Source organism: Crocuta crocuta, unplaced genomic scaffold (assembly GCF_008692635.1).
Source record: "Crocuta crocuta isolate KB4526 unplaced genomic scaffold, BGI_CrCroc_1.0 scaffold149, whole genome shotgun sequence".
In the NCBI taxonomy this organism is placed as follows: domain Eukaryota; kingdom Metazoa; phylum Chordata; class Mammalia; order Carnivora; family Hyaenidae; genus Crocuta; species Crocuta crocuta.
In genome coordinates, this window is record NW_027551561.1 from 5,659,217 (window position 1) to 5,667,327 (window position 8,111).

The following is an 8,111-nucleotide window of genomic DNA, read 5'->3' on the forward strand; positions in this document are numbered from 1 at the left end:
TGGCTGTCAGTGGCTGGTAGAGCTGGGGAGGCATTTCGTTTTCTTCTTGGAGCTACTTTTTCATTTTTAAGTTTTTCTGCAAGGACCGTTTATAGTCAGATTTGGAAAACGGCACTTCGAATTTTGAGAAAGGAAGAATGCTCAGGCCTCGCAGACTTCAGAATATATACGTGGTTCTATCTCTGAGAATGTATGTAATTTTTTAAAAAGTTTTTCTTGGGGCACCTGAGGGGCTCAGTCGGTTATAAGTGTCTGACTTCAGCCCAGGTTATGATCTCACAGTTTGTGAGTTCGAGCCCCACGTCGGGCTCTATGCTGACAGTTCAGAGCCTGGAGCCTGATTCGAATTCTGTGTCTCCCTCTGTCTCTGCCCCTCCCCTACTTGCTCCTGCGCTCGCTCGCTCGCTCTCTCTCTCTCTCAGAAATAAACATTAAAAAATTTTTTTCTAAGTTTTTATTTTTTTAAATGTTTATTATTGAGACAGAGAGAAACACAGCATGAGTGGGAGAGGGGCAGAGAGACAGCGAGACACAGAATCCGAAGCAGGCTCCAGGCTCCAAGCTATCAGCACAGAGCCCGACTTGGGGCTCGAACCCACGAACCGTGAGATCATGACCTGAGCTAAAGTCGGAGGCTCAACTGACTGAGCCACTCAGGCGCCCCAAGTTTCTCTTTATTTTTGAGAGAGAGAGTGCAAGCGGGGGAAGGGTTGGGGGGGTGGGGAGAGAAAATCCCAAGCAGGCTCAGCACTGTCAGTGAACCCATGACTGAGTCACCCAGGTACCCTATCTCTGAGAATTTAAGGTGTGTGTGTGTGTGTGTGTGTGTGTGTGTGTGTGTTTTGTGACCCCTGCCTTGGAGCCAGATACCCTGGATAGGAATCCTGGTCACACCAGGTACCATCTAGGTGACCTCAGGTAAGTGACACTTAGGTTAAAAGGATGGAGCCCTCATGATGGGATTAGTGGCCCTTACAAGAGACCCCAGAGAGCAGCCCGAGGGTAGGGTGTGTGGGGGGGAGGGGGGGCCCTTCCACCATGTGAAGACATAGCAGAGGCAGCCATCTATGAACCAGGAAGTGGTTTCTCACCAGACACTGAATCTGCCAGGTCCTTGATCTTGGACTTCCCAGCCTCCAGAACTGTGAAAGATAAATTTCTGCTGTTTATAAGTCACCCACTCCATGCTGTTTTTGTTACTGCAACCCAAACGGACTAAGACGTCATCTCATAAGGTTATTGGGAGGATTGAATGAAACCCTTTATGTAAAGCTACTGGGAACACTCACTGAAGAATTCTAGCATAGGGGCACCTGGCTGGCTCAGTCGGTAGAGCATGTGCCTCTTGGTCTTGGGGTTGTGGGTTCAAGCCCCATGTTGGATGAAGAGGTTACTTAAAAATAAAAAATTTTTTGGGCTGCTTGGGTGGTTTAGTCAGTTAAGCATCTCACTCTTGATTTTGGTTCAGGACATGATCTCTTTTTTCCTTGTGCCTCTCCCATTTGCTCACATGCATGTGTGCACTCTTTCTCGAAGGAAGGAAGGAAGGAAGGAAGGAAGGAAATAACATAAATTCATGAATAAGCTACATTAAAAAAAGAAGAAAGATGGGGTGCCTGGGTGGCTCAGGCAGTTAAGCATCGGACTTTGGCTCAGGTCATGATCTCATAGTTCATGAGTTCGAGCCCTGCCTTGGGCTCTGTGCTGACAGCTCGGAGCCTAGAGCCTGCTTCACATTCTGTGTCTCCCTCCCTCTCTCTGCTCCTCCCCAACTTGCGCTCTGTCTCTCTCTCAAAAATAAACAAACATCAGGGGCGCCTGGGTGGCTTAGTCGGTTAAACGTCAGACTTTCACTTAGGTCATGATCTCGCGGTTTGTGGGTTCNGCATTAAAAAAAATTTAAAAAAATAAAATAAAATAAACAAACATCAAAAAAAAATTTTTTTTAGAAAAAGAAAAAAGAAAAAAAAGGAAAGTCAATGAACGAAGAAGGCTGACTGGAAGGAAACACAAGATGTTTACAGCATTTCCCCAGAGGAGTACGATTATGGGGTACAACATCCAGAAAGGGTAGTATTATTGTTTTCATTTCTATGCTTTTCACATTTTAAAAATGTACATCCCGGTAAATTACTGGATATTAAGGGGAAGAAAACATAAAGAGCCGAGAAGCAACCATTAGCTCTGTGAAGGATTACAAATAACTTATTTCCTTTGCTTTTTCTACATGTTCTAACTAAAATATGCATTACTTTCATAGTGAAGCAAATGAAAAATGTTATTCAAAAGCAAACACTAGGGGCAGGTTCATGCATTATATTCTAGAAATGTGATCTCTGCTGCCCCCGCCCCATCCCAGTCTAAGCCTTATGTATGCACCCTCTCTGAGCCCTGGGCCCTTTGTCTCCCACAAAGTCACAGGAGTTCTGCTCACTGATGCAAATGGGGCACACTGGTCCCCCCTGAGGCCCTCAGGGAGAGCCCAATGGCCCCGCCCCATGGAGAGCTCCCAGTGAGGGTGGAGACGGTGGGGAGGGGATCACAGTAGCGGCAGTAGCAACCATTCTTGCTGTCCGTGGAGTGCCAGGGTTTATTCATGCCTCTTCTCTCAGCAGGGCTGACATCCCCCAGGAGTCCATTTCCCAAGTGCAAATGGCCCTGACTCTTCAGACCCTTAGACTCTCCAGCTCGCTGCTAAAGGGCTGAGCCCATGACCGGTGTGGACCAATAGGGGCGTTTCGTCTTCTTGGCCCTGTGATTGGTTGAGGCATATAACATGTGACCAAAGCCTGGCCATTCAGAGCCTTCCCTGGGATTTTCGAGCTACAGCTCTGGGGCAAAGCACCGCTTCTATATAGGCAAGCGCTACTACCGTGTCGACAGAAAACGAGGCTTAGCCGCCTTGACAGTGCCCTTAAAGGCCTGCCACATGGAGTGGACCTGGCTGAGGACTATACCCTAAGAGCATCATGCAAGTGCATCCAGACTTCCCTCGAATTCTATCACTGAAGCTGATAAAAGTCTTTAGTTTAAGCCCGTCAGGACTGGGGCTTGCTATGGAAAAGTTGTAACCAGTGGTAGGAGAATATAACAGCCTGTACTTATAAGTACTTACTACGCGCCCTGGCCCCATAGAATTCCTGCATCTACATGCCCCTCCCCTTCATCCAGCTCATCCACGGACAGCTACTGGATACCACCCATGTGCCAGGCACTTTATTCTGTGCTAAGAAGACAACAGCAGACAAAATAGGTTGTCGTTTATTTTAGGGAATGTATATTCTAGTAGGAAACACAGATTTTAAAAATGTAAAAAAATTACTAAAAAAGTAATTGAAATTTGTGAGGAAATGCTAAAAAGGAATGAGTACGCTGAGATAAGGTGGTGGGTAGGGGAGCCATCTAATTTTAGACAGGGTGGCCTGTCTGAAGAACGGACTTCTAAAGGAGCTAGCCCTAAGAGTATAGAAATTTCCAGGCAGAGGAAACAGAACATACAAAGGTCCTGGCCTATGACAGGAAACCGGACATGTTCTAACACAAGGTGAAGAGCGAGGAGGGGCGGGAGACAGTGTGGAAGGGGGAGGCAGATGCCGAATACCTCAGAGCCTTGAAGGTCATGGTGAAGGGGCTTGGATTTCATGCTGGGTGCAAGCTGCGAAAAGGATGATCAGATTTGGGTTTTAAGAAAAATCGCTCTTGGCTGATGAAAAATGGAACAAAGGAGAGGACAATAGTAGATACAGAGAGTGATGTCAGTGCTGCTCACAAGTCCATGCAGTGGCTCAGCCAGCGGGCCGGGGAGGGGGGGCTGTTCGTAAAGAGACATGGGTGGATTTGGGATATGTATTTGGAAACAGAGCCAGCAGGCTTTGCTAGCCAATCAAATGTGGAGATTAAGGACATAAAAGGAAACACAAGTGACTTTTCAGTATCTAGCTGGAGAATTGACAGATAAGGAAACTGAGGGGCTGAGAGGTAAGGGACTAGGTCATTAGCAAGTGTCTTCTGTCTGCCTCCCCACACCAGGTTCAGGGCTATTTCCAATCTTGCTACCTGCCCAAAACCATATAGATGGGAATAGACCCATCAAAACGCGGATGCTGATTATTTTTTTATTTTTATTTTTTTTTTAATGTTTTTTATTTATTTCTAGGAGAGAGAGAGAGAGACAGCGTGAGCAGGGGAGGGTCAGAGAGAGAGGGAGTCACAGACTGAAGCAGGCTCCAGGCTCTGAGCTGGCAGTCAGCACAGAGCCCGACGTGGGGCCCGAACCCACGAACCGCGAGATCATGACCTAAGCGAAAGTCGGACGCTTAACCGACTAAGCCACCCAGGCGCCCCTGATTATTTTTTTTAAAAGAAGGGTAATAAGAGATTTTTGTTTATAATAATGAAAACAGCGTGGTGTTGACACAAGAATTTCCCCAGGATACCTGGCTGGCGAGGTCTGCTCTGGAGCAATCTTGCCTTTGAGACCAGTCCGCGGGAGGAGGAGAGCCCAAACACACCCCGACAGCCCTGTAGCTGAGTGGCCCTGGAGGCAAAGTCATCTCACGGTGGGGCTACAAGCACACAGCCTTGCCGAGGCCAGCCTGTCACCAAAGAACCCCGAGGGAGCTCAGGAACCCAGACCTCAGGGGGCCCTCAGCAGTCCCCAGTCACCTCCCTCGAGAGCCCCCTGCAGTTCACCCCTCAACTAGCCCACAGGAGAAAGTTCCTGAGACACCTCGGCCAGCAGACCACAACTCTCCAGACGATCTGATCTGAATTCATTCATTCAACAAGGCCACCCCCGGCAGGCCCAGGAGCAGGGACACATAGTGAACCACAGAGCCGGAAGCCTGCCCGCGTGGCTTTTTCAGTCTAATTGCAATCCAAGGGATGGAGGAGATGGGCTCACCTTCACAGATACGACCAGTACGAGGCTGCCCAGAACAGTCCTGCTCTGATCTTTTCAGATTTCTAGCAACCGGGGGCAACTTCACACTCAAAGCTTAAAAGAGGGGACTGCGGCTCAGGATCAGAAAAGAAATCACGTCATCAAGCGGAGAGACGGCTATATACGCAAGTTCAGCAAGGGCAGGAACTCACATGTAGCACCTAGTATGGGACCCGGCACATAACAGGAGCTAAATAAATATACACCGACTGAGTGCATGGCTGGGTGGACAGGAAAAAGCACACGGCGGCCCTCGGCTCTGGATCATGCCCTGTCTCAGCCTGTCTTCCCTTGGGGCCCATCAGGCTGCTCCCACGGTGATTATCTGTAGACTTTACATCCCACCTACCTATACGCCCCCAGGGAAGACTGTATTTTGTTCATCAATTAATCCCCGGCGGTAATTAATATGGGAAAGTGATCACTGGATGTGGAATGCACGGATAATAAGGAAAGAGAGAAGGAAGGGAGGAAGTAAAGGAGGAGGGATAGAGGGAGGGAGAAAGGAAGAGGGAGAGAGAGAGAGAAAGAGAAAGAGATCAATTCAACTATACAACTACAAACGGCAACCCCAGGCCGGGCTATTTTAGGTAAGAAACAGTCGAGGAGGGAAGACTGGCTTTGGAATCACAGAGACCAGAGTTTGAATCCTGACCCGGCTATCAGTCGGGTCACTGTGTGACGCTGACAGGTCACTCAACTGCCCTGAATCTCAGTTTGCTCAGCTATGAGAGAGGGATCGAGGTGCCCCCCAACCCCCCCCCCCCCCCNTCCACATCCCAACCCCAGCTCTTGTCCTGACTGGCTGGGCAACGTGGGCACGCCAGCCCCCCGACCCGAGGGCCTCTGTCGCCCCATCCCGCTGGGCAGTACCGAGACCTCGAAGCGTCTGGAGCAAGGCCGAGGGAGGCCGCTCGGGCCCACACGCTGGGGCAGTGCCTCCACCCAGCCCAGGGAGGGTGTGTGTGGCGTTCAGAGGCGGTCCCGGCTGCCACAAAGCAAGGCTGTTGGAACAGTGGGGACCCTGGCTCCCACAGGAGAGGGTGGGGAAGAGGGACAGGAGGAGAGGCCAGGCAGAAGGGCCATAGGACTTATGCGGATTAAAGCTGAACCCAGGAGCCAAACACCCAGCTCACTTTTCTGGTTTAAGCGTACACAGCCTCCCGCTTCTTACGGCCCACCCGCCGGGGCCCACACGTTGCTACGGCCACCCCCCCCCCCGGCCAGTGGGAAACCAAGATGGTGGCAAGCATCAAGTAGCCTTCTTCCCCATCCCCAAGAGCAGGCCTGACCGCACTTAGATGTTCTTTTTTAAGCTTGTTCTGAGCGAGACAGCGCGAGTGGGGGAGGGACAAAGAGAGAGAGAGACAGGGAAAGACTGTCTCAAGCAGGCTCTGCGTTGACAGTGCACAGCCCAACGCGGGGCTCGAAACCACGAACCGTGAGATCATGACATCAAGACTCAGGCGCTTCACCCACTGAGGCACCCAGGAGCCCCGAGAAGGCCTGACTCCAACGCAGGATCACGAGGTTAGTGGAAGAAAGAGAAACGTGCCCAGTGGGGGCCGCAACAAAATCCCCTTACCGGACTGGCCTCCATCTTCAGGTCGACAAACGCCACCAGCAAGGGCACCCTCCAGGGACGCTGGGGCTCGGGGCTCCGGGCCTGCACTCCCGGCCTCCGTGGCACCCACCTCCCGCGCCTGGGACCGATCCCAGCCGGCGCTCGCCACTTCCTTTAACAACTTCCAACGGGGAAACTGCTGCAGAAACGAAATGGCCCCGCGCCAGCAGGCTGTGAAATCATTTCCCGCCCAGCTGCAGCCGGAACACAGCGCCGAGATTTTTAACCTGCGGGAGGTTTGGGGGTGAGGGTGGAAGCAGAGCGTGGGGCCCCAGGTGTCCAGGGGGCGGGGAAGCCATGCTCAGGCCAGGCCCCAGGGCCCTGCCTCCACGCGGCACCCCGCATTCCCACAGGGGCTCCCCTTTCACTGTCCTCAGGGTGAACCCAGCCTTCTCACTGGCAGGGGTTTGAGTTTCCCTAAAACAATTCTCATGTTCTCTCTCTCTCCCTCACACACACCCGCAGGAATCTCTAGATAAAACCCCAACCCCTAAACTCCACACGCTGAGACCTCCATGAGCCAACCATTTCCTCACGAGTCTCCTCCCTGGCCAAGCTCTTTGCAAACGCTTCCTGTGAGTCTGCTCCAGCTCTCCCTGACCTCAGGTCTCTGCAGGCGCTGTTCCCTCCATCTTGCCCTTCCAGCCAGCCTAGTTCCAGGCTCTCAAGGAAGCCCTCGCTGGTGGCCCAGTCCTTCTCCGACCTCCCGGGGTGAGTGTGCCCGCTTACTCCCATGGACCCCAAGCTGCCTTCCGGGAGGGCACTGGGTGCCAGCTCTCAGCGGGTCTCACGCAGCCTGTGAGCTCCTGGGGCCGAAGGGGGTGTCTCCCGCATCTCAGCCGTGAGCCCAGGGTCCCGCCAGAGACGGATCCAGACCCGCACGCCCAAGGCAGCCAGGGCCATGGGTCTCTTTACATTATTAAAAGTCATCACAATAAAATAAACGGTAAACTGTGGTTTCTCGGTCGCTTTGATCGTTTATGTCGAGGGTTCCGCGGCCACATGTCATTTTGCGGCTACCACGGTGGGCCGGGCAGCACGGAGTGCTTCTAGCATCACAGAAAGTTCTAGGGGACGGCGTCGCTCTACATGAAGCTCTCTGATGGTTGGGTTAACACTCGAAGGTGCCTCCCGAGCTGTCTATCTCTGACATCCACGATGTGGATCAAAGGCCATGCGTGTCAGAAGCACCCACAGCAGGCTCTAGAGATGTAGACGGCCGCGCTCAGACTCGGGCAGGGAGGGAGGAGAGCTGAACCCCTCCGTCCACACCAGAAACCAGGAAGTGCATCTACTACCCCGAGGCCCCCGCCACATCCACCCCCTCTCTACGTCCGCTATTTCCTGGAAGGGTCAAGATGCGGTCCATGAGCGCTGGAAAGGAAACGGCCAGGCTTCACGGTTTAGATCCCTTCTCCAAAAAAAGACCAAACAGAAAAAGGACACAGAGAGAGAGGAGGACCCTGTTAGAAAGTCTCCACCTCCAGCCTCCATCCTGTGAAGAAGACAGTTCATTCCTTGGTCACTCCCTCTCCCAGTAAATAC